Raw genomic sequence first — 27,040 nt, forward strand, 5'->3', positions numbered from 1 at the left:
AGTTGATGAGAGAAGAAAAAAAATCTCGTTAAGTAAGCGTTTTTTTCCCCTTTTAGATATTTAACCAATATTTTTGGTTGCATAATTTCCGATGATTCTATATTTCTAAATAAGTTTTTACTTTTACTTTTTATTACACAAAATTTTAATTTCAAATGTGCAGTTGTTATCCTTGTTTAATATTTAATGTTACAATTTGTTCACTATTTTGGTGAGCTTAATAACCTTCTTGGTTTAAATTTTCCTTTATTAGTTTGTTCAAATAAATTTTTTACACTTTTTCACCATATGTTAAATAATTTCTTAATTTATATACTTAAAATAACTTACTTAAGTCCTCCTGGTGTTGCGGTATAATTTCCCTTTTGCTGCAGCTACTCGTGGTACCACCAAACACGTTTTGAAGAGGAGTGCGTTTCTGTCCTACAGGAATTTAACGCTGCTTACTTCTGGACCGGCTCTTTTGTTCACGTTCCTTGGGGGTATTCCTACTTCGCATGCGTGGTATGGAAGTCCTTTTGGGATTATTCTACTTCTTTTGCACGCAGACCAATGCCCTTCTTGCAACCTATTCCACTTTATATGCGTGATGTGAATTTCCTTTTGTGAGTGCCCGCGCGTTGATTTTCGACTTTTTTTTTATTTTTTCTCACAGGCGTTTTATCGTCACTTATTAATTTTAAGAATTTCGCGCGTTGATACTTCGGCTGTTTTTTTTTCTTACAGGCGTTAATATTTTTTTTCCACTCACTACCGATACGCGAACTTTAACCAGTCCCTGCTCGGGCGCCAGTTAATATTTTACATTTCGATTTTAATTTTTTTTAAAAAGGACAATCGGACTATTGTCCGATTCATTTGTCTTTATTCGTTTAAGCTCAACTTAAGATTAATTACATTATGTTTCTTACTTCTACATTACACCTATTTCGACCATCAATATGCTGACTGTTGTTGACTCATTATTGTTGCTGATCGATACATTTACTAATTTGATGTAAATGTTCGTGGAATGCTGATGCTGCGTCAGCGGTTATAACAAATTCACCGGATGTATTATCGGTGCCACTAACCCATGGGGTTATTGTCCAATTCGAGGTTTTGTAAGGTGTGGTGTTAACTTATATACAAGTACCTATATATACATACTAACAAATAACGCTGTAAGTAAATTGCAATATTCAGAAAAATGTGGTTCCCGTCTTTGGGACTAACTGGTTATGCCTTTGGTCCCAACCACCCAAGAATACCGGGCGTCACTTTTTGGATATGCATCAATGGTCATGTTTCTTTTCAATTACAATTAACCTCAAATTAAAAACCTTGAAAAAAACCTTTCAATTCCAACACTTTGATTAAAGGTGTTTAGATTAAAAAGTCGATTGAAGTAATATTTAGTTAATTGGCGCGTACATCGTTTGTTAGGTGTTGTCGGAGCTCCTTCTCTAACTTGTGTTGTGCGTCTTGGTTTTGTTCCTCAAATAGAGGTACTTACAGTTTTACGCTGCCTCCGAACGGAAGATAGTTTTTCATGACAGAAATATACTCGTGGGTTTGCTATTGCCAAAAAGGTTGTAAGCGCCATTTATACTCATATATATTTAGTTAACATAATACTCCCAAATATTTTGCATGTATTGTTATAATAATAATAATAATAGTACGTAACATAGCTTCTTCTCTATTCTAGTACATATCATGTTTTGCCTCTGTCCAGCTTTCATAGTCATATGGGGTACATATTTAGGTTGAGTTTAGGTAATTAGTCCTCTCTCTCTTGGCTTTAAGCGTAATGGATAATATTGTTTAAGTGCTTGGAAAAGTTTCCGGCAATGCAAAATTTCATTCCATTTCCATTAATGAGGAAAAAAGGATTGGGCCGTATTATAGAGGCTGTGGGGAAAAAAGACTTACAATAACTTAGTATAAATATTGCTTATTTATTGTATTTTTTATGTATAAATACTTAAATTTATATAAATAGTTAAATTTTTGGTAACTTTAAGTGTATTAAGTGTATTCTTAATTTTGTGATTTGAATTTAGACCTGTTTTAGTTTTTGAAATCAGTTTTTATACTTGATTCTCAAAACTTGGTTTCTTTGTTCCGTATTTATTTATGAAGCTCTTATCTGTTGATAAAACGGGAAAGTTTTGTAAAACTTGTAAACTAAATTAATGTGCAGTACGAAGAAATCCATAACTTTTCCAATAGATGGTATAGTAATCTGTAACTCGCTTTTTATAAGTGCGATAGGGGTTTCGCTAAATGGTAACGTTAGAAAGATAAGATTTTGTGGTAAAAAACATCTAAGAAAGATTTGTAATTGCTTCACTAAGTATTATTATTATACTATATTATTAAAAGAATTATGGAAAATAACTGAAGTTATTCGATAGAAATATACATATTTATGTACATACATTTGCCGTTTTTAATTCAAAACTTCTCTAACGCCAAGCGAAAAATTTGTACATACATATGTGAAAGCAAAAACTGGTAAGCGCAGATCAAGCGATCTTTTAAGTGGTTGGTAATACTGGATCTATGTAGTATATGTATATCGTTTTTAGTTTTTAAGAGAATTGGAATTGAGAGTAGATTTTGTAAATTTTACTGAAATCGTATAAAGTCAAGAGAACAAAATGAAGAGTATTTTAAACATTGAACGGCACATTATATCTACAAGAAAATGATGTAGTATCCAAACACATACACGAACATTAGTGGCAATGAGAGAGATATGTATTGTTCGCATGTACGAAAGTTTGTGTGTCGTGTGTCGTACCATGAACATGTAGTAGGATATATATTTATTATTTAATATGTGCAGGATTGATGGTTGCATAATATTATATTAGCTTTGGGGTTGTAACGAAAAATTTTTTCTTTGACGAATTCGTGAGCTATGTGGAATATATCCTATTTGTTCATATATGAGTATAAATGTAGAGGTTCGATTGTGGCTAATATGGCCCTGACATCTGATTCTTCGTTTCCAGGCGAACCGACGTGACCTGGTGCCTTCGTAATTTTAATTTGATTACTTACTTTACCGACTTATTATTTGTGAAGATAAGGTGCTTAGAGTTACCTTTAACTGCGAATGTAATTGCTTCGAGGATTACTAGTGCTTTTGCAGAGTATATTGTAATTAATTGAAAGCGTATAGGGATGTTGATGTCGTTCGCGAGCTTTAAGCATCTCAGTATGCTTTTTGTATAGTTTCGAATAGGATTTTGTTGTTGCAGTATAACAGTTTGGGTAAAAGTTTTTTGGAATTTTGTAATATCCTCTTGTCAATTGTTGAAATACCACCTTCCGAAAGCATAGAGCTAGTAGGTTACGTCGGGAATGCACGGAGGCTTCTGCGAATAGCTATATATATGATAAGGTCCGGACATAAGTCAAATGATACTTTTGGCACAATTACTGGGAAGGCTGAGACTGTAGTAAATTTTAGATAAAATAATTATATATGTATATATATATATAATTGGCGCGTACACCCTTTTTGGGTGTTTGGCCGAGCTCCTCCTCCTATTTGTGGTGTGCGTCTTGATGTCGTTCCACAAATGGAGTGACCTATAGTTTCAAGCCGACTCCGAACGGCAGATATTTGCTTAAAATAATTGCTTTTGTAATATTTATAAGTGTTATACTATGGATTAACCTGTGTTTGGATGATAAATACATCATAATGTTGAGTTGAAAAATTATAATTTCTAATATGGTTACAGTGCTCTTTAAAAGCGTGTTTTTTTATAAAAGAATACTCCAAGTATTTTCAGTTTACCTACAACTTCAATAATTGTATTATTGAAAAGTAAATTTATACTATTACAACTAAGTTTCTTGTTTTTGATAGTTCAGATCAATCTGAATTACCGGGGTGGACCTCGAGAAAGTTAGTTATAACAAAATTTAAATCTTTTGTCTTAGTAAATAAAAGAACATCGTCAGCGTATACTTCATGATTAATCTGCTAATAATTATTTATTGTATAATACTACTAATAGCATTGAAAGCTATAATAAACAGCGTAACGGAAAGAGGGGATCCTTTAGATATGACATTTGTGATATTGAAAGTATTTGAATATGTATTGTTGATCTTTGCTTTTAGTTTACAATTCGTTAAGAAGGCTTTAATAAAATTAAAAATTTATTTAAAAATCTGCCATTTTACAAGGTGTTCTAGTACAATGTCTGGGCCTAACATTGGTATATGATTTTTTATAGATAAGGCAATAGAAGCGTAGTGATTGAAGTACATAAGGGCATTTATGTTATTTTGCCCGCCTTCGAAGGGGACTTGGTGATACCTGATTAGGTTCTGATTTCGCGTAAACCAAACAATGCGTTTTGAAACAATTTTTTCAATCACTTTTCCCATGCACGGAAACTAAGAAATGAGTCTGTAGCTTGAAAATAAAGTACTTGTTAGTTTAAGGCTTACTAGGCTTAAGAGCCACCGGAAGATATTTTAACATGCCATAGAAAATCCGATCAAAGCAAGGTGTTTTACATTTCCTTGAAGTGATTTTAGAAATAAGTTCATTCAAAAATGCAGGGAATTAGGTAGGAAGAACTCCGATCAGCCAAATTACTCTCACGGAAAATCTTAAGAGTAGGGCTACAACATTGGAGAAGACATTCAGTAGGGCCTACAAAATGTCGTGTCCAATTAAATATAGAAACAAATCTTATCCGCCCTGGTGGAGCAATGAGCTCTCAAAATTAAGGGAAGAAGGCAGATCAAATTTTAATCTTAGTTACTCTACAGGTCATTGGGAAATGTACACAGAAATTCGGAGACAGTACAAAAAGGCAACTAGGGCCGCCAAAACGGAGACCAAGAAAGATTTTTGTTCTTCGATCGAATCTACCAGAGATTCTCCAAAGATCATTCAATGGCTTCTTGGGTCAAGAGGCCAGATGGCACTCGGACTTCTATGGCAAAAGAGTCTGTAGAACTTCTCTTAATCACTTATTTTCCAGGATAGCGATGTTGAGAGAATCCTGCGGAGCCACTATGACCCACATATTGCCAATGTAATAGTCACAAAAGAGAAGGTTGCATGGGAAATCAAATAATTTTCACCTTTCAAATCTCCACCTTTTCATCACCTTTTCAAAGTGGGTCTAAGCCTAGGTTATATTTCAAATAGTTGGAAACTTGTTAGAGTCATCTTCATACCAAAGGTAGTTAGAAGGGGACATGAATCAGCGAAAGACTTTAGGCCAATTAGCCTGTTGTCCTTCCGTTTAAAAAACATTTGAACAGCTTGTAGACACACACATCAGAAGCTCGCTGGAGAGCTCTAGTATATCAATTGCACAACTTGCTTACCTCAAAGACAAATCGACGGAGACAGATTGCATCAGCTATTAGATCATCTTTACGCTAGAAACCAGGATCATTAGAGCTAAAATGGGTAATATCAACATAACTAACAGAGTCCACAGGAGCACTCTGCAGTGGTGGAGTATTATCTCCACTTCTTTGGTTTTGTAATATATGATTTGCAAAATTTTAATAAAACTTAATAGAGATGGGGTAAAAGCGGTAGCGTAAGCTGATGATGTGGTGCTAATGGCGTCAGGAAAGCTCTAGAGAGAGAATACAACATCAAATTACTTAGCAGAATACAAAGCCCAGCCTATACAATAACAGTCGGTGTGTCAGATTATGTCGTAGGGATGTTCTCAATGCACTGACAGACGTTATTCCGGTAGATCTACATATTAAGAAGACCGACGGTAACAGTCAATAGAACTTTTGTCACTCTCTTTCCTTCTAGGAAAGAATAGAATCAGGGACTCTCACTAAATAACTTCGACATTACAGTGTATACAGATGGCAGTAAAATGGATTGTGGTGTTGGAGCTGTCATATATTCTCATAGACTTAAAATTGAAAATCTATGCGTCCCCCTAATGCTTGCAGTGTCTTTCAGGCGGAAGTACTGGCAATTGGGAAAGCTTGTAGCTACTAATCGCAGATCTCTCTTTTAAGGGCAAGATAGCCAAGGTGCAATCCAGGCACTGGATTCGACGACAACAACCTCTAAACTGGTTGAACAAAGCAGGAATAGCCTTACCATCTTGAGCGAAAACCGTAAAGTTACCTTAATCTGGGTCCCAGGACGGAAGAAGGAAGATTGAACATTGAAGGTAACGAAAACGTAGATGAAACTGGGAAGAGGGGAGTTTGACGCTATGGATGACGCTCTTACAGAATCGGTATTCACACCAATAGATGCAATCAAGAGTACAATTTCCTAAAATACCTCGAAATCGAAGATTGTAGATGGAGAGACCAGACTACATACAACATCAGCATAAAGTTATGGCCCACCTACAACCTTAAACAATCGTCAACATTGATAAACATGAAACGACGGGACACCTGGAGACTCATGGCAGTCATAACTGGATTTTGGTCTGTGGGAGAACAAGTAGTCAAAATGGGCATCCCTCACAACACACAATGTCACAGGTGCAAACAACCGGAGAAAAGGAAAACAAGCTTTCATTTCCTCTGTGAATGCCCTGCCCTATGGAAGGACAGAATATTAACCCTGGGCAAACCGCTGTTCGAGAGTCTCAAACAACTGTCTGGCTTAGATATTAACAACCTGATAATGTTCCTGAATCGCATAGACTTTATATAGTCATATTGTAAATAACTGATAAGCAAGTTGGTAACGAGGATGTGGCAACAAAATGTTGCAGAAGCGCTAGTTGGATTCTGAACGAATCACCACTTACGCCAACCATCCAAGCAGTGTCCTACCAGCATTTTGATACTAAACCAAACTCGTTTTCGGTTAGTAGATGGGCTTATATTGCTAGTTAGCATCTCAATGCCTGAGCGTTTAGCTTCTTTCAACTGAAAGCAGCGTTGGCCTTTTTGTAACTAGTGAAATTAGCTAGAGTGTGATTTCTCTTGAACAATTTCCCAGCATTTTGTTTGAGGTTTCTCAGAACTTGAAGGTTTGGATTCCACCATAGGACAATTTTCTTAATAGGGCGCCTAATGGTTTGAACTATAGGGAAATGGGCTATTACAATGTATGTATGCTACTGAATAGACGATGCCTCTCTGTTTATATTGGTATCAACGGAGTGTTGTTGATTGAGTTACAAAGTTTTTTGGTATTCAAGCCAGTTTGCTCTTTCCAGAATGAGTTTCGGCTTCCTAAAAGTTTAAATGGTTGCGCGTTGTGAAGAGTAAGTAGTACAAATCGGAAAATGGTCGCTACTATCAAGATCGGGAATAGTTTTGCTGCCCTATCAAACCATATGAAGGGCGTTACCTTCAATAACAAAGAGGACCTTAAAAACTGGCTCAACAACTTCTTTGACACCAGACTAGGCTATTTTTGACGGAACATTAAAAAGTAAATAGCATACAATTACAATATATAGTGCTAAAGAGTTCAAAGTGTGCGGTGCATACGAGGTTTGTTCAAAATATAAGACGAATTTTAAAATTTCGCGGGCTACGTCCATTCGATATTCGATTATTTTTTTTTTATGTTGGTTCACTTGTCTCGAAGATATATATGTTCACGGTTTTAGCAATATAGCATGTTTAGTTTGTTTGTGAGAGGCATCGCTCAATAATTGTTGCTTAAAAGGGTCATAACTGGTGACGAATCATAGGTATATGGTTGTGTCATCGAAACCAAAGCCCAATCGTCCCAATGAAAGAGTCCAGGAGAGCAAAGAGTCGAGAGCAGAAAATAGCTGAACACGCAAAACACGAACTAACATGCCATATTCGAATGTACGTAGTCCGCTAAATTTAAAAATTCACGTTATTTTTTTAACAAACCCCCTGTAAGAATGACCACAATGAGACTATGTAGAAGGCTTAGAGCAATTATAAGGCAAAGTTATGAAAAAATCGTGAGCCGTCAAATACATAACACACCTACCGAGTGCCGTAATACAACAAAAAATTATTTTCCGCTAAAGAATGGAGTTCCTAAACAGAAAAACAAATGCAGTATAAGAAAAAGGGGCAGTTCACCACTGCTTATCTTCGGTTAGTGCTCTCACCGCTATCACTATCACCGTCGCTGTTTGCCGTCGTTTGCTGCTATCCTCACTAATAGTTTACCTCACTGCCGCTGTTCTCATCGCTGTCACCGTCGCTGCTTCTATTATTGGTGCCACTGCTTTTGTTTTTTTGCCAAGGCATGCAAAAACCCTATGGAGTATATTCAGGTAACGATATATACATATTATACTCCGCGAACCGCTGTGAGAAAATGTACCGGATTTTTGAACTAAGGATTTAAGATTAAACGGGATATTGTTAAATACACTTAAAATGAAATATTAATATAAATAAATAATTAATTTTTTTTCAGCCAATAAATACAATCAAATTAAAGCTAAAATAAGAATTCAGATATACCTTAATGTTAAAACGTGTTGAGTTAAGTTATACTGGCTTGTCGAAGACACGCAGAGACAATTTTGGTCCAAAGTGATACCCAATATACACAAAACCTGAGGTTACGAGGGAGCTTGTTAATTGCTTCCTTACAGTCATGGATATTTTTGGATAATACACAGTATGATTTTATTTATTTTATAGCCGCTTGGCTATCCACGTAGAAGTTTATTGCACAGTTAATTGTTGCGACTGTACATACGAGCTCTGTGCTTTCTTTACAGCAAATATATCGGCTTGAAACACAGTGCAATAGTTAGAGAGTTTAAATGGCTTTTTGATGCTTAGTTTCGCACACTATATTCCAGAGCCCACCCCCTCTTCTATTTGTAACCCATCGGTAAATTGATTGATTGTGCCACTTCTCGGAACTAAGCCTTGCGCCACCAATCGTCTTCGATAACGGTCTTAAGTGGTTTTCTGAAACTCGCAACTGGAACCATATAGTCTGAATTGACCAATACATATATATATATATATATATATACACCCGTACACCCTTTTTGGGTATTTGGCCGAGCTCCTCCTTCTATTTGTGGTGTGCGTCTTAATGTTGCCCACAAATGCGGGGGGGGGTTTCAAGCTGACTTCGAACGGCAGATGTTTTTTATGAGAAGCTTTTTCATGGTAAAAATACCGGTGCATATGAGCCGATTAGAGACCTGATGTGATTCCAAGCATCCTTTTGCATGCGTGTAAAGCATTCGTTGCCTTCTTCACCCTCTCCTCGATAATGGATTTCCACGTCAACTTCTTGTTCACTATTTCCCATATGTATTTGGTGTAGGATTTCAGCGATAGATAGACGCCGTCGAGCGAGGATAATGCCCATGCTGGAAAGTTGTATTTCTTTGTAGAGAGCAAAAAGTCCGTTTTCTCAGCATTGGCACTCAGACAAGTAGTGCTAATCCAGTTTGGTATGGTTTTAAGAGGGTCGCTCATTAGAGCAGTTAACGTAGAAAGGTACTTTCCTGTAATGACTAGAGCAATGTCACCTACATATGCAATCAGATTAGGAGCCCTACCTTCATATCGAGTGAGTATTTGGTTTCCAACTAGCAACCAGAGAGGTTACTCCCTTGAGGAGTCGCTCTACGTTCTTTCATTTCTTTTCTTACTTTTACCTGCTTTGAGTAATAAATACGACTCTCTTTCAACTCTTCAATTTGCCGGTACATAGTTTAAGTTTTATGTGTATAATTTCGTCCCACTGTCACCCTGGCTTGATTGGTGTTGTTAACGTCAACACAGCCTCGAAAGTGGGTACTAATGACATCATCTAAAGATTCCCTTTCTGTCCATGTACCATGTTCCTTCCTGACAAGGTGAGGTACATAAGGATGCTTTGACAATTGCTTTCTCAGCCTTGCTACTTCAACCATTTTTCTAACATATAACTGTACAGAAGTCCTTCTCAGCTTCTGATCCTACCAAGGAGGCTGAGGTTTACGTTTTAGTAATGTGGGGGGACAAGAGATTTGGCTTTTGTAAGCCTGCTAAGTAAAACTTCGACGTCTTCATGAGAATTTATTGGTGTATTTTGTCCTATTTCCTTGGATCTTTCCATATAGATCCCCGTTAGTGTTTCTGGGATTCTTCAGAATTTTTCTAATTTTTGTGAAATGGATATCAATATTAAAACTGGAGTTATTATGATCTGAGAATAAAGTTTTTTTTCTAGAATCTTCCAGTCCCTAATCATAGTTTTATCATCAGTAAAGAGAGTTATATCGAGAATGTTTTTCCTGGTAGAGCCTACGAAAGCCGGGTTTTCCCCTTGAATTGCAAGACTTAGCCTACTTTGAATTATATAATTAAGAATTAAATCACCTCTGTCGTTGATGTTGGTACTACCCCATACTTCTCTGGATAGTGTTTCATCTTCGTTTGACATGTATAAGATCACCAGGAATAGGTTACGGCCGCTTTCCTCTGTTTCCAGCGCTGGTATAACACTAGTACCGGTATAACAGTTCTTGCCCTAGCCACTCCATTCGGTGGGTAAGTGATAAGGTCTGGTGGCCTTAGCGCGGATAACACGTTGCCCGAAGCTAACCATGGCTTCTGTGCAAGATTAATTTGTAGGGCCTTCAGCATTTGCCTCTGGTTCTACCGCGGGGTTGGTTTCCAAAGCCGTTTCACCCGCATCTTCTCATTCGCGTAGATTTAGAGAATAAATAAGGATTCCCTCCAATCCGAGGTCTTTCTCAATCTCTTTTGTCACTATCGTGTTGTGGTTTTTGTCAGTCAGGTGTCCTTTTTTGAGGCGGAGGTACACGCTCCCCACCACCCCAGCACATTTTTCCGAAGCGCAGGCAGAGAATATACTCGGTCAACTTGTTGGTTTTGAGAATGTAAATTTGTCCCTCGCCTTAGGCGGCATTAGGAATTTCAACACTCTCCAATCACCCGTTGGCACATCAGGATTTTGTCGCTGCAGTAGGCGGAGCGCTTTGTTCAGAGCCGGAATGCTTCTAACGATGCACCTTCCCGTAGACCTTGGAGCGATTTATCAATTTCCCTTAACCACTTCTAGGTCGGGACATAAATGCATTCAAGAACTTTAGCACCGCTAAGCATTGGAGAATCTGGTTCAGCATTCATTTTTGCGACCATGGCGTCCAGTAGTTTCATCTCTACTACTTTCCAATTGTCTTGCGACATTTCAATATCAATTTATTTGATTTGTGTTTTACATAGTAAGACACAGTCTTGTGGTAGTACATCTTCTTATAATTCTAGAATACGAGGATGGTATACATAGAAATGCTACTTAGATTTAAAACTATTTTAACTATGATATTAAATTTAAGACTAAAACTTAGAATAGTAAGTGAGAAGAAGAGAAAGATGGTGCGAATGGGAGAAGGAAAGGGGCATTAAGCGTTAGAAGTAGTTAGAAACTGCAGTTTTAAAACACCTTGCTTGTTTTATAAGCTTTATTGTAGTTGGTATAGAATTCCATAGTCTTATGGCACTAACAACAAAGAACATGCGTTCTGATTCCAAGTAAGTGTAAGTCGGAACAATTAGATTCAATGTTCGGGTGCACTGGCATTGTTTAATGATTTTATACAGGTACAATGGTTTTTGTGTGTATAAGTTAGCGCATTGCACACTTGCAAAGCTAAAACAGAGGTTTGATGATTCCCTTGAATCACTCCCACGCTACTGGCTGTTTGTAATTAGATCGCACAGCTTACTCCTACGCCTGCCCGTCTTTTGGATTTTGCAAATAAACAATCACTTCCACGTTACTGGCCGTTGGTAATTAGATCGCACAGCTTTCTCCACAAATCTTACAGCGGTCAAGCTGATCATCAATTTACGTACGTGACTTTTGGCAGCTTGAGGAATGCAGCTGAGAATACATACAAACAAAGCTGCCGGCGCAACTACACCAACACAAACTCAATAGCTACACCGCAAGTAGGGATTTAGGGTAGATTGTAAGATTATAGTTTTTAGTTGAGATTGGAGTTTAATAAAGAACGGTTGAAAGTTGAGATTGGAGTTTAATAAAGAACGGTTGAAAGTAGAAAAGTGGAGTTTTAATAAAGAACGGCAAGAAGCAGAAAAGTGGCGCCCAACGTGGGGCAACCCAACTAGCAGGACAACCCAACTAGCAGGACAACCCAACTAGCAGGACAACCCAACTAGCAGGACAGGACAACTGAACCCAACTAGCAGAAATGATTGCAATACGTGAAATAATAATACTGTAAGTAATTGTTCGGTTTTGATCCAGTGCAATTAAAGAAAAATTATATAAAGTTTTTTGTAAAGCGAAATACCTTCGGCTCCTTCTTACCTTTTTTTTTAAAAAAAAAAAAGCAAAACAAAATTGATCCAGTGCAATTAAAGAAAAATTATATAAAGTTTTTTGTAAAGCGAAATACCTTCGGCTCTTTCTTACCTTTTTTTTTAAAAAAAAAAGCAAAACAAAATTAACATGAGTGTAACTAGGGAGCAGGTAATAGAAATTTTAAGACAACAAAATGACCAAAACAAAAGAGAATGGAATGTCCAGTTAGATGAAGTAATGAAAACTCTTCGGCGCTTAGAGCCGCCATCCGCGGAGAGTTACATTCCCGTGGAAATAAATCCAACTGTGGTCGGGGGCAACACAAATATGGATTTAATAAAATCTATACAAGAATTTAAGGGGGATACTGCTTCTTATCCGGCCTGGCGTTCCGCAGCAGAATTCGCCATTGGCTACTACAAAGAGGGTTCAGAGCAATATTATGTTGCCATGGGGATATTTAGAAACAAGATAGTAGGCCCCGCAAATGCAACGCTCGCTTCCTTCTCAACTGTTTTAAATTTTAAAGCTATAATAGCTAGATTGGACAAAGCATACGCGGACAAAAGACCGCTACATGTTTTGGAAACAGAGCTCAGCGTTCTGAGGCAGGGAAGTTTGTCAATCTGCCAATATTACGATACGGTAGACAAGCAATTAACACTCATAACAAATAAAAATATAATGACTCATTCAAACAATACGCAGCTTGCCGCCGCGCTCAATGATAGAGCTAGAGAAAACGCATTAAGAGTTTTTATTTCTGGCCTAAAGCGGCCGTTATGCGACATTCTATTTTCTGCCAATCCTAAAGATTTGCCTTCTGCACTGGCTACTGCCCAGGAGTTAGCGAACAACCGCATGCGTTATGATTTCGCCAGAACATTTGCGGTTAACAACGTAGCAACTACCACTAGCCCAAAATACCACAATAACTATCCTGGCAATCCCCAAATGCTCAAGGACACCCCTACTCCAATGGATGTAGACCGCGGATCCTCCGCATTCCGACGTACAAAACAGTCCAACCAGAGTTATAGAAAGGGAAATGCCGTGGGAGGGCACCCCAAAAGGGATGCTAATCAATACGTGAATAAACGGGAGCACAGAAGGGGAGATTCAGTAAATTCACGGAAGCCGAAAGTGCAACGGACCAACCATTTGGAGACAACCCCAGAGGTGGATCCACAAAAGAAAATTACTGTGGACCGTGACAGTGATTCGGATGTCGAGATCGCTTCCAATTTCGCGATGGAAGACGAGGTTAATTTTTTAGTATAAGGTCGCTCCTACCTTACATTACCAAGAAGGCGTCGGAGGGGCAGGAGCTTAGGTTACTGATTGATACAGGAACTTCAAAAAACTATATCAAAAATTTGAGCTTCCTAAAGGGAATTATCCCTGTGGAGAGACAGTTTACGGTCAAAACTATAAACGGATGTAATCTCATAGAAAAAAAATGTAAGGTTTTCGTTTTGGGGAAAGTCTCAACTTTCTTCATTCTTCCTAATATAAAGGGCTTCGATGGTATAGTGGGATACGATTTCCTTAAGGAGATAGAATCTAAAATTGATACGACATCCGGATACTTATATTACGAGGGTGGTAAGGAAAAATTAAATAACGTCAAATGTGAGCAAGTTAACTCCATATATTTGGACAAGGACTCGGTCCCAGCTCTTGTGAAAAACGAGTTTGACTCTATGATTAAAAAGAATTTTAAGGCCTTTGCCGAACCTAACCGCGCTTTGCCATTTAATACTAAGGTCAAAGCTAAAATTCGTACCACTTCCTCGGAACCAATTTACACCCGATCTTATCCATACCCGGTTTCGGCGGCAGGATTTATTAATAAGGAAATAGAAATACTGTTGAAAGAAGGAATTATCCGAAAATCTAATTCGGCGTATAACTCTCCGGTCCATGTAGTGAATAAAAAAGGCCTGGATGAATATGGTAAACAAAAGCTCCGCATGGTAATCGACTTTCGAAAATTAAACGAAAAAACGATTGCGGATAAATATCCTATACCAGATATTTCTACCATATTGGCAAACCTGGGCAGTTCCAGATTTTTTACTACTTTAGATCTAAAGTCTGGATTCCACCAGATAATCCTTGAGGAGAAGGACCGCGAAAAAACAGCCTTCAGCATTAACAATGGCAAATACGAATTTAATAGATTGCCATTCGGGTTAAAAAATGCGCCCAGTATCTTTCAACGGGCTATTGATGACGTCTTGAGAGACGACATTGGCCAAAGTTGCCAAGTTTATATGGATGATATAATCATCTTTTCAAGGGACGAAAAGTCTCATATTCAACATGTCGATAAGGTACTGGGGAAGTTGGAAAGGGCCGGTATGCGAGTTTCAGCAGAAAAGACTAAATTCTTTAAAGATAAGGTTGAGTTTCTTGGCTTTATTGTCTCTCGAAGGGGGATAAAAACATGTCCAAATAAGGTCAAGGACATAATCGACTATAGGAAGCCGGAAACACTTCGAGCATTACGCTCTTTTTTGGGTCTTTCAGGATACTATAGAAGGTTTATACGAGATTATGCGTCTATCGTCAAACCATTAACAAAGTATCTTCGGGGGGAGAATGGCCATGTGTCATCCCACAAGTCCAAACACACTAAAATAGTCCTTGATGACGAGGCCATTCAAGCATTTAAAAGGGTAAAAAGCATTTTGGCATCGGAAGATGTTTTGCTGTTTTATCCGGATTATGACAAAACATTCGAACTAACAACAGACGCTTCCTTTAGCGCTTTAGGCGCGGTCCTCTCCCAGAATGGTCGGCCCATTACAATGATTTCAAGAACATTATCAAAAACAGAGGAGAATTATGCAACCAACGAGCGTGAGCTCTTGGCTATAGTGTGGGCCCTTAAAAACCTTCGACATTACTTATACGGTATTAAGGACATCGTAATATTCACAGACCACCAGCCTTTAACTTTCGCCATTTCGAACAAAAATCCTAATACAAAAATGAAGCGATGGCGTGCGTTCATAGAAGAATTTTCGCCAAAATTTGTTTATAAACCCGGCAGAGACAACGTCGTAGCAGACGCTCTGTCCCGTCAGTTTTTGAATAATATGAGCGATACAGATGCTACAGCACATAGCGAGTCATCGCTCTGAAACACAATTAAAACTATCCAGTATCCAGTAAACCAATTCAAAAGACAATTCATTTTGACGAAGGGGGATCATTATCACCAAAGTACAAAAATAATTTTTCAGAAAAAAATTCGTTATACTATAAATTACGACACAATAGTAAATTTGTTGCATAATCTTAAGAAACTCGTAAACCCTAGCGTTACAAACGCTCTTTGTTGCGATCTTCCGACACTATCAGAGATCCAGGGACCTCTTGTCGAAGCATTCCCGGGGGTTAAATTTATTCATACAGAAAAATTTGTAATCGATCTAACGAATCCGAACGATCAACAGGAAGCAATAGCAACGGAGCATGCCCGTGCCCATCGATCTCTGTCCGAGAATTTTAAGCAAATTCTATCAGAATACTACTTTCCCGACATGAGGAAAATGCTCAGGTCAGCTGTATCAAATTGCAAGATCTGTCTGGAAAATAAATACCAAAGAAAACCACCAAATCCGGAAATTGGGAAAACTCCAATCCCAGAGCACCCAGGAGAAATTCTCCACTTAGACATTTTAATTACTGGAAAGCAGCTATTCTTAACTGCTGTTGATAGGTTTTCAAAGTTTGCAATTGTTAAACCTGTTATTTCAAGATGTACCATTGATATAAAAGAAGCTTTATTAGAGGTATTAGGTATGTTCCAAAACACTAAAACAATTGTCACAGATAACGAAAGAGCGTTTACTTCAAATTTAATTAGAAACATGCTACGCGATCATTTCTCCATAGAACAGTTTTTCGTACCCACCTTACATAGCGAAAGCAACGGACAGGTCGAAAAGTTTCATTCAACCCTTTTGGAAATAGCCAGATGCGTGAAGGCACAGCAGCAGATAAGCGAGGTTAAAGATCTGATTTTGCTTGCTGCTTACAAGTACAACAGAACAATTCACTCGGTTGTAGATTCGAAACCAATCGAAATTTTGCAGAACTGCCCAGCGGAGAAATTTGGGGAAATTAGAGATAAATTAATAAGAGCCCAGAATTTAGTATTGAATAGATTGAATGAGAAAAGAATAACCAAAACATATCAGCCTGGTGAAAGGGTGTTTCTTCGACGAAATAAGCGATTGGGAAATAAATTTGAGAAGGTGTTCGTGGAAAAAATAGTAGAAAGAGATTTAGGTACAACAGTACAGATAGAAGGCAGAAAAATTCATAAAAGTAATTTACGATAAAATCAATTTCAGATTGCCGCTTGCCCTAGTCTTCGTCACTAGAGCCAATTTAATTGACTACACCTCCTCACAAGTTATCACCATCCCTCGGGGAAATGTGGCTATTTATAATGAATTCATTTACCTCGTGCACGCCACCAACCTAACAGATTATCGCCAGATAGCTTACGAAAGCCGATGGTTCACATCAAAATCAAAAAATCAGGTAGTGAACGAAAATATTTTGAAACAACAAGGTGAGGAAATACTACACATAATTCGCACTTTGGAAATACCTAAGAGAATTGCAAGGTCAATAGATTTTCTGGGGTCCGCCCTGAAATTTATAGCCGGTACCCCGGACCACGAAGATTTTGAACTGCTCTTGACAAAGGAAAGCATGCTAATAGAAAACAACAATAGGCAGATTAGAATTAACTCCGATTTACAAAATAGAATTAACGAAATTACCAACCTAATCAATACACTTCGCGGAAATCAAACGGATTGGATATTAAAAGACGAGGAAACATTGCTCTGTGAAAATTTGGTAAGAAGAAATAACCATATAATCAGCCAACTAAACAGACTAGCACTCTCCATTGTGTTGGCAAAAAGTAATATCATAAATCCACTTATTTTGGATGACGAAGAGATGGATCAAGCGTTCAATTCCGAACAATTACCCTTTAGTTTAAGTAATTTACTTTTAGTATCTAAGGTAAAAATTTTGCAAAGTTCTGATGTTATTTACTATATTCTTAAGGTTCCTAAGGTTACAAATTTCTGTCAATTCCTAAAAATCTATCCTGTAGTCCATAATAATAGTATCGTAAAGCTAGAGACCACGCTTGCGGCAAAATGTAGCGATACGTTTCAACCACTCGAGAACTGCAATGACACTTTGGTAGCTAAAGTGTGCAAACCAGCTCACTCAGATTGCTTGGGTCAGATGCTAAATAATAACACAGCTAATTGTTCATCAGAATCGGCATATCACATACCATCAGTTCAAAAAATAGAAGAGGGCATCATTATTCTTAACAACGTGCAACCAACGACAATATTTGATCAACGAAAATTGGAAATAAGGGGAACGTATCTGCTTCTTTTTCGTGACTCTATCACCATAAATGATACAACTTACGTGGCAAAAAGAGAACCGACTTATATCCAACCACATCCTCCAAAAACCGTATCCATTAATTACTTGGAACACCATACGAGTTTGTCCCTACCATATTTGCACCAAATTTATATCGACAACATCTCTCGCATTCACGAATTGAAGGAGGGTATATCTGTTCATCGTAATTTGTTCTGGACAATTTTTTCTTTTCCTCCATTGTTATTGATCGCAATAGCAATTTTTTTCATCCACCGCAGAAACAAATTAGCAAGTAATAAAGTAAAAACTCAGAGGGCAGTAGAGGAAATTTTGGCACGAGTCGAGGACGGCTCGTCTTAAGAGGGGGAGAAGTTAGCGCATTGCACACTTGCAAAGCTAAAACAGAGATTTGATGATTCCCTTGAATCACTCCCACGCTACTGGCTGTTTGTAATTAGATCGCACAGCTTACTCCTACGCCTGCCCGTCTTTTGGATTTTGCAAATAAACAATCACTTCCACGTTACTGGCCGTTGGTAATTAGATCGCACAGCTTACTCCACAAATCTTACAGCGGTCAAGCTGATCATCAATTTACGTACGTGACTTTTGGCAGCTTGAGGAATGCAGCTGAGAATACATACAAACAAAGCTGCCGGCGCAACTACACCAACACAAACTCAATAGCTACACCGCAAGTAGGGATTTAGGGTAGATTGTAAGATTATAGTTTTTAGTTGAGATTGGAGTTTAATAAAGAACGGTTGAAAGTTGAGATTGGAGTTTAATAAAGAACGGTTGAAAGTAGAAAAGTGGAGTTTTAATAAAGAACGGCAAGAAGCAGAAAAGTTATATTAATTTATGCAGCAACAAAAGAGAGCGTATTTTGAGAAACGAGTCGAGGTTATGATCGAGAATCTGTTTTGAGTACATAGATATATGGTCATATTTCCTTTTTTCAAACACGAGACGCGCTGCATTATTTGAAGCGATTTGCAATTTATGTTTCGAATTATTATCAAGCCTGCAATATACTAATTCAGCGTATGATACATGAGGAACAATGAGTGATCTAACAAGTTTTAATTTAGTTTGCCGTGGCTGTAAGTAGGCAGTACAATATAGCTTTCTAAGAATATTATATACCTTGTTTACAACAAAGTTTACATGGTCAACGCATGATAATCTTGAATTTATTCTGAAACCCAGGTTAGTTACTATGTCATCAAAGTTAATATTTACTTCATTAAGTAATATTGGCGGCAAAGAGCTAATGTCATACATTGAATGAGAAATAGCAATCGCCTTCGTCTTTGACTCATTTAATTTCAAGTTGTTAGATTTGGACCAGTTAGAAATACGAGTGAGGTCTTCATTAAGCTTTGCTATCAAATCTTCAATAAGACCTATTGGCCTTGACAGGTAGATCTGGGTGTCATCAGCATAGAGATGAATCGACGAATTTTGGCAACACTCAACAATAGCATTAATGAAAATGCAAAGTAAAATTGGGCCTAAAATAGAGCCCTGCGGCACACCTGACGTAATTGGTTTTAGACTTGAGTAGTTATCACCACCTTAACTTGTTGTAGCCGATTCGAAAGGTAACATTTTATTAGTTGCAGAGAAAATGCTCCAAACTTATAGTGGTAGCACAATTTTTGCAGTAAAATGTTGTGATCAATAGTATTAAATGCTTTTGAAAAATCGAGTAATACTAGCACTGTTACGTAGTTTTTATCACAAGCAGAGCGAACATCTTCAAAAATTTTAAGCATAGCTGTGGAGCAACAATACAGACTTCTGAAACCCGACTGGAAATTACTCAGCAGATTATTCTTGTCCAAGTAGCAGGTAATTTGTCGAGCCAAAAATTTTTCAAATACTTTCGATAGGGCAGGTAAAATGCTTATTGGTCTGAAGTGCTGAGGAGCGGTAGAGCATTTTATTTTTGGCACAGGTATTATATTTGCTATCTTCCAAAGATATGGAAATGTAGATAAGGTGATTGAAAAGTTAATTATGTGCGTAAGTGATGGTATTACAAATGGTAGAATAATTTTAAGAAATTTAAGACAAATGCCATCGGTCCCTATAGCATTAAATTTGACAGTATGTACACACAGCATCAAATCCATCTCTGTTGCAGACACAAATTCAAACTCACCGTCATCAACATGCTCTCGTAGAGGAACTTTTACAGGTATGTCGAGTGGAGCCCTGTTAGATGCTAGAAAGTGAGTATGTATTTAAGATTTCTGGGTCCAAACTGCACACGGGCTTATTCTCTCCTGAGACACCTAAAGTTTTAAGGTTTTTCCATAGGACTCTCGGAGGTAAAGTATCATTGAGCTTCCATTGTAGATATGCCCTTTTGGCATCTCTAGTGATTGCAGTTACTTTATTTCTTGCTACACGATATTTTTGCCACGAGTGAGTGTTTCTATCATTTTTCCATTTCTTATATGCTTTCCTACGCTCTCTAATTCAAGACAATATCTCACGCGTAAACCATGGTTTCCTATTTCCGTGGACTTTAACTTTACGCAACAGAACAAACCTATCAAATAGATGGCTGACTAAAGCACTGAAAGGTTGCAGTTTTTCATCCACTGTTGTGAATAACCGACACATATTCCAATTAAGCTCGGCAGCCTCCTTATTTAAGAGATCATGCTGAATAAGCTTAAAGTCTCTAAAAAATGTCTCCTTTACTTGATTGTATCTGTTGAACTGGATGTTGTAAGATAAGAATATCAACTCGTGGTCGGAAACTCCAGCCATAGGAAGCTGATCAATATGACTGACGTAATCTCTGTCACTGACGCAAAATAAATCCAAAAGACTTGGTTTGCAGTGGGGTGCAAAGCGAGTAGCATATTCATTGATTACGAAAATTCCTAATGATTGGAAACTATCTATCAAACTCCTGGAAGAAAAATTATCACAAAGAAAGTCTACATTTAAATCACCACACACAATAATATGTTCATAGGAGATGTGGAATTCCGCTAATTTATCAAATATGACTGAGAAGTCATTTCTATTGCTAGGGTTTCAAATGCATGCAATAATACATTTGGTATTGTTATCATAAAATTTAACAAAAATGTATTCGACTTCTTGAAAATGATCTGATCTACAGATCTCTTTCCATTTAAAATTATTTTTAAAATATAAAACAATGCCACCTCCTCGAGTCTTCGTAGTCCTATCATATCTAATAATAGTGTAGTCGCACAGGGAATATATATTATTATCAATTTAGTCTTTAAACCATGTCTCTGTAATACATATTAAGTCAATGCTCAAATTATCAAAAACAAAATTTAGATAGTCAATTTTTTCAGCATTCAAACTTCGCGCATTCAGCTGACAGACATTAAACCCATTGTAGCGATTAGAAATGAGTTTAAGCAATCCTCTTGCATGTTCTCTTGCATTTGTCCAAGAGCATTGCTGTGCTCGATAAGTGTCACGATCAAGTGTCGTTTGGCCACCATCTCTGCCATAGCTACTTTAGACGTGTACGCTTCCGGCTCTTTAGTAAACACAACCGTCATCCTTAGTTTTGTGTTGTCAGTAGCATCACCTTTTTGCTTCAGTCTCTTACCAGAAGTATCTTCGCATTCCGTTGACCGTTGCCGTTTGCGTGCTTGCTCTTCCACGATATGATTTGCACACTTCGTATCCCAGGCCTCCCACCATTTCGTGTCGTTGAAGTACGCACAACCTTTCTCGACCTTGTCTTTTGTCTATCCTTCTCCTCCTTCGAAAGATCGGCCCGGTTTGCTAGACAAGCGCAAAGTTTGATCGCCGCTTTGTATTGAGCTTTGGCAGCTTCACAAGGGCAACACAGAAGAGAATTCTCATCGGCGGGGTTGATGCTCGCAACGCTTTCATGATCCGAGTCTGCTGGGACTATGGCATCACTACTTTGCAACATGCAACATGCTTGTTGTTGGAGCAGCGACCCAGGTCCACCGGGACTCGCGCATCCCAGCTCTTTATAGCGGCAGTAATAGCACAACTGCTGGAACCTACTCCGATTCCAGCAGAGGTGCAGTCACTGGCGATGCGGCTTATAAGTTCACCGCGCCCACCGGTGCTTCTACTACCGATATTTGGGATAATATCCCAGCCCGGCCTTTATTCTTATTGCTCCCGTGTATTGGTTTTTGTTCTGGTAAGCAAACCGTTACATTTTATGCCTACTGCCTAGGCACCCCAATGCTATGACTTGAGAAAGGACTCATATAGTATGTGCGTGTGTATACAACTCGTGAATTTATTTGCACGATCATTCCAACGCCTGGGCTGAAAAGTCCCAGGCCTAACACATAGATAGCACTAATTTTACTGCATTCACCTCATATATATGTACATATATTTATAATTGGCACTTACCCCCTTTTTGGGTGTTAGACCGAGCTCCTCCTCATATCTGTGGCGTGCGTCTTGAGGTTATTCTACAAATAGAGGAACCTACAGTTTTAAGTCGACTCCGAACGGCAAATATTTCTTATGAAGAGCGTCTTGATGGCGGAAATACACTCGGAGACTTACCATTGCAGATGAAGGGCGACCGCTCATAGGAAACACTTTTTCTTCATTTTGGTGTTTCACGGAGTTTCGAACCTACGTTCAAAACGAGATATTGATACATAGAATTGAGCCAGAGTAGTTAGTCTGCTTAGTTGCTTTCAATTTGTATGTATGTATTTTTCGACGCTATTGGTGCACTAGAATAAAACACTTCCAATCAACTTTGAGGAGTGTTTTGCATATTCAAAAGTCTTGAACACATACAGGGTTTGATTGAAAAGTAATGAGCCTTCCCGCGCGGAGCGTCTGCCAAGCGAGCAACCGAATCGGCTGGTGGGGGAAAATGATCGTTGGACTTTCCCCTTCCACTAGAAACCGGTCCCAGTTCGCTGGCAACAGCGGTGCAGTCAACATCGCTCAGCGCGTGAAAGCTGTTTTAAAAGTGTGTTAGGATTTTGCAGTGGCGAAAATGCAGCGATCGTTAGAGCAACGTTACTCGATCAAATTTTGCGTAAAGCTAAACAAAACGTGTACCGAAACCATTGGGCTACTCAAGGAGGCCTACGGGAACCAATCTCTGTCCAGTGTCCAGGTAAAACGGTGGCACAAGTCGTTCAAGGAAGGCTGGGAGAACGTCGAAGTCGAATAGCGATTTTGAAGGCCTTCGACGACGCAAACAGACACCGCCTTCCTCTGCACCTCTGCATTGGCCAAGATGGGGTTTCCGGTGCTTCCCCATCCTCCCTACAGCACAGACCTGTCCCCTCCGGACTTCTTCTTGTTCCCGCGCCTGAAAAGAAAGCTGAAGGGGAGGCGTTTCGTCTCCATCGAGGCGATCCAAAAAACTGTGACAGCCGAATTGAACCCGATTCCGGCGGATGAGTTTAAAAAATGTTGCCTGCAGTGGAAGGACCGCTACCAGCGATGTATTGACCCTCAAGGGTCCTATTTTGAAGAATAGGGTTTAATAAAACTGCTTAAAAAAATAAGGCTCATTACTTTTCAATCAAGCCCTGTATATATGATATTTTAAAGCAAATATATACTTATAAAGCTAGTTGCTAGCTAGTAGTATACTTATAAAGCTAAAAATTTAGATTTTACCTTAACGCAGACTTTTTCTATCGCATGCGACTACACCTAGGTTTGATCGGCACTAATGTGAGTGGAATAAAATATTTAAAAATTTTCGGACGGTATCCTGAACACACGAGATTTTATCCTTTTTCTCATCGCAAAATATTTTATCGGTAATGCTTGATGAATCGGTGTGTTTCGAGTGGTATTTAAGCAGAAAATATTGTTAAAAATTGGTAACGTATGCTTAGACGATTGCAAACTGAAAACCAATACATCGGCTACTAAACTAAAAAGGATGAAAATCACAGGAATATGTTCACACGCGTTTGTACGCAATGCTTTTTGCTTTGAAAAAAATTAAATAATATAGCATAAAAGTTTCGTACAATTTACAAGAAAAATTCCGGTTTTCTTTTAAGCGCAAATAAGAAAGTTAACCCTACTTACAAACAAGTAACAAATGCAACTGAAAATACGCTCAAAACAGACAAGATCTAAGAATGGGCACATTCAAACGCCGCAAGTGAAGTACAAAATCATACAAACAAATATGTAAATGCGCGACAATATCAGTGCGCAAGTTGTTTATCCAATATTTGGGTGACTGGTCAAGCTCGATCATCAAAGGGGTTGAAACTGCATGCCAAGTCCATCTACATAATTGTATTCTAGGCCGCTAAGATTTTTCAGTAAAAAAATAATATAATAGGGCAGGACGAACAGAAAAATTCCATGGTTTTGTGAGAAAAATCCTTTAAAGAACTAGTTTCATTGTTTTATCAATGTTTTTATCCTTTTACTTAACCCATCTCAAAACACTGTAAAATAACTTTTAAAACCTGATTATTTTCCCACATTAAAACATTTGCATTATTCGAAGAAAGTTGACATAGATAATTTATTTGCAATTCGAATTGTCTAAGTGCATGAAACGCACTAATTCTTCTACACATATACATACATATGTAACAAACATACCACATTTCTTACATATAGACATGTCTAGGTAAGCAATTTAACATTTTACGCATTTTTGGAAATAATTGTTAGTAATTTATTACTGTATTTTAAAGTTATATACATATGTACATATGTATGCCCTATAAACTACTTATTTTGAGTATTACACCTTTTTTTGTGTCGGTCTTACAGAGCTATTGTTTGACAGCTATTACGTGTGCACATTAATGTTTAGTCAGTGTGAAAATCCACTGCTGAGGTTATGATAGTTTTACAGAAAACATTTTTTAATAATCCAAGAACAACTCCTCTACTTTAAAATATATCTAATCGACACGTCATTGATCAAATTGAGTCGGCATTATGCTGAGATGTTATTGGTAATTACGTTTAAACGAAAAACTTTTCCACAGAGAGGCACTTTGCCCCACCCGTAAAATTACAGCAAAACTAAATTTGTACTGATTACTGAAATTAATTTCAATAACCAGCAAAATGTTATTGATTACTGAAAAATTTGTTGCATTGCATTTTCAGTACAGGATAATTTTACTGCTACTGCAAATTAAGTAATCATTAAAAAAATTACTAGGCCACCTTTTATCGGATATTAATTATCCCACGCAAACTCTCCTCTCTCTATCGTTTCTGCGTGTATTTGGCATATGCGGCATTTATCTTCTGAGATGTTGGGATCTTTCAAAATGTATTTTTGGTAATTTTTGATGAGGATAACATGATCCTGATTATTATTATTATTTCTATTATTATTTTTTATGCAGTTTCGGGCTGCAATTCTTGTCGGCACTATTGTCTTTTTTGTGTTATGTTTTGTATTGTTTTATTGATATTTATGTCAGTGTTTTCCTATCTATATATCTTCTGCTCAAATATGAACGAGACGCTATCAATAAAACGGTCCGCGGATGACATATGTCAGAAATAAATTTTTTGTTTTTTGGTAGGACTGTTATAAGCTTACATGGCAAATTTCAGCGTGATATGTCACATAGTTTGTTTTCTGTGCTACTGTAAACAAGTCAAGCTCGGGTGTGTTCTTCGAATTCTCTTTTATGACTTCAATTGTCTCAAAATGTTTTCCACGGAGCGGCAACTTGAGCTTGGGAAACAGGAAAAAGTCACATGGAGCCATATCAGGCGAATACGGTGCTTGCGGAACGATATTAACATTATTTTTGTTCAAATAATCGAGAACAAGACGTGATGTATGAGCTGGTGCATTATCGTGATGCAAGAACCACAATTCCTTCCTTTTAAGACGAATGTTCTCGCGCAAACGCTTTAAAACGTCTAAATAATATTCAGCGTTAACCGATCGGCCTTGCGGAAGGAACTCCGAGTGCACCACACCTTCGTAATCGAAAAAAACAGTTAGCATAACATTACTTTTTTGAGCGACTTTGGCGTGGTTTTTTGGGTTGATGTACGGCCCTCTTTGAACGATTTGTACCACTGGAAAACACGTGCACGCGATAGAGCAGAGTCCCCATAGGTTGTCTGCAACATTTTTAAGGCGTCTGAAGCCGAAATTTTGTTGGAATAACAAAATTTCAAACAAATTCTTTGTTCAACTTGAATTTCCATCGTTAAATTCGAAGAACACACTCGAGCTTGACTTGTTTACAGTAGCACAGAAAACAAACTATGTGACATATCACGCTGAAATTTGCCATGTAAGCTTATAACAGTCCTACCAAAAAACAAAAAATTTAATATATTTTTGCCATATGTCATCCGCGGACCGTTTTATTGATAACGTGTCGTTCATATTTGGGTAGAAGATATATAAGAATTCAGCCGTTTTTCGCGTTGTGATGAACTTTACGGAGAATGGCTCAACCGATTTTAATCAAACTTTGCCAAATTGAAGAGACACATGTGGAAAAGGCTTGTGTTTTGAAATTTTAAGAATCGGATACCAAAGTCTCGAGAAATAGGCCAAAACGTGGACCCGGGTAATTCTAGGATGTGTTTGTATAATATGGGTAGCAAATGGAAGCTGTTGATGATTTCTATAGTATAGGGTATTTTTCATACCGTTCCGTGACTAGGGTCTCGAGATATAGGCCAAAACGTGGACCCGGGTAACCCTAGGATGTGTTTGTACAATATGGGTAGCAAATGGAAGCTGCTGAAGATTGCTATAGTATAGAGTATTTTTCATACCGTTCCGAGACTAGGGTCTCGAGATATTGGCCAAAACGTGGACCCGGGTAACCCTAGAATGTATTTGTACAATATGGGTAGCAAATGGAAGCTGTTAGCGAGATATAGGCCAAAACGTGGACCCGGGTAACCCTAGGATGTGTTTGTACAATATGGGTAGCAAATGGAAGCTGCTGATGATTGCTATAGTATAGAGTATTTTTGATGCCGCTCCGTGACTAGGGTCTCGAGATATCGGCCAAAATGTGGACCCCAATAACTTAAGGATGTGTTTGTACAATATGGGTAGCAAATGAGAGCTGTTGATGATTTCTATAGTATAGAGTATTTTTAATGCCCCTCCGTAACTAGGGTCTCGAGATATAGACCAAAACGTGGACCTGGATAACCCTAGGATGTGGTTGAACCACATGAGTATCCATTGTAAGTTGTTGATAAATGCTAATGAAAAGAGGACTTTTCTTTTCGCTGGGTAACTAAGGACTCCAGATATAGACCAATTGGGAACTCGCCTTCAGGTTAAGAGATTACATTCTTATGTACTACAACCAG

The sequence above is a fragment of the Anastrepha obliqua genome, unplaced genomic scaffold (assembly GCF_027943255.1).
Source record: "Anastrepha obliqua isolate idAnaObli1 unplaced genomic scaffold, idAnaObli1_1.0 ptg000012l, whole genome shotgun sequence".
NCBI lineage: Eukaryota > Metazoa > Arthropoda > Insecta > Diptera > Tephritidae > Anastrepha > Anastrepha obliqua.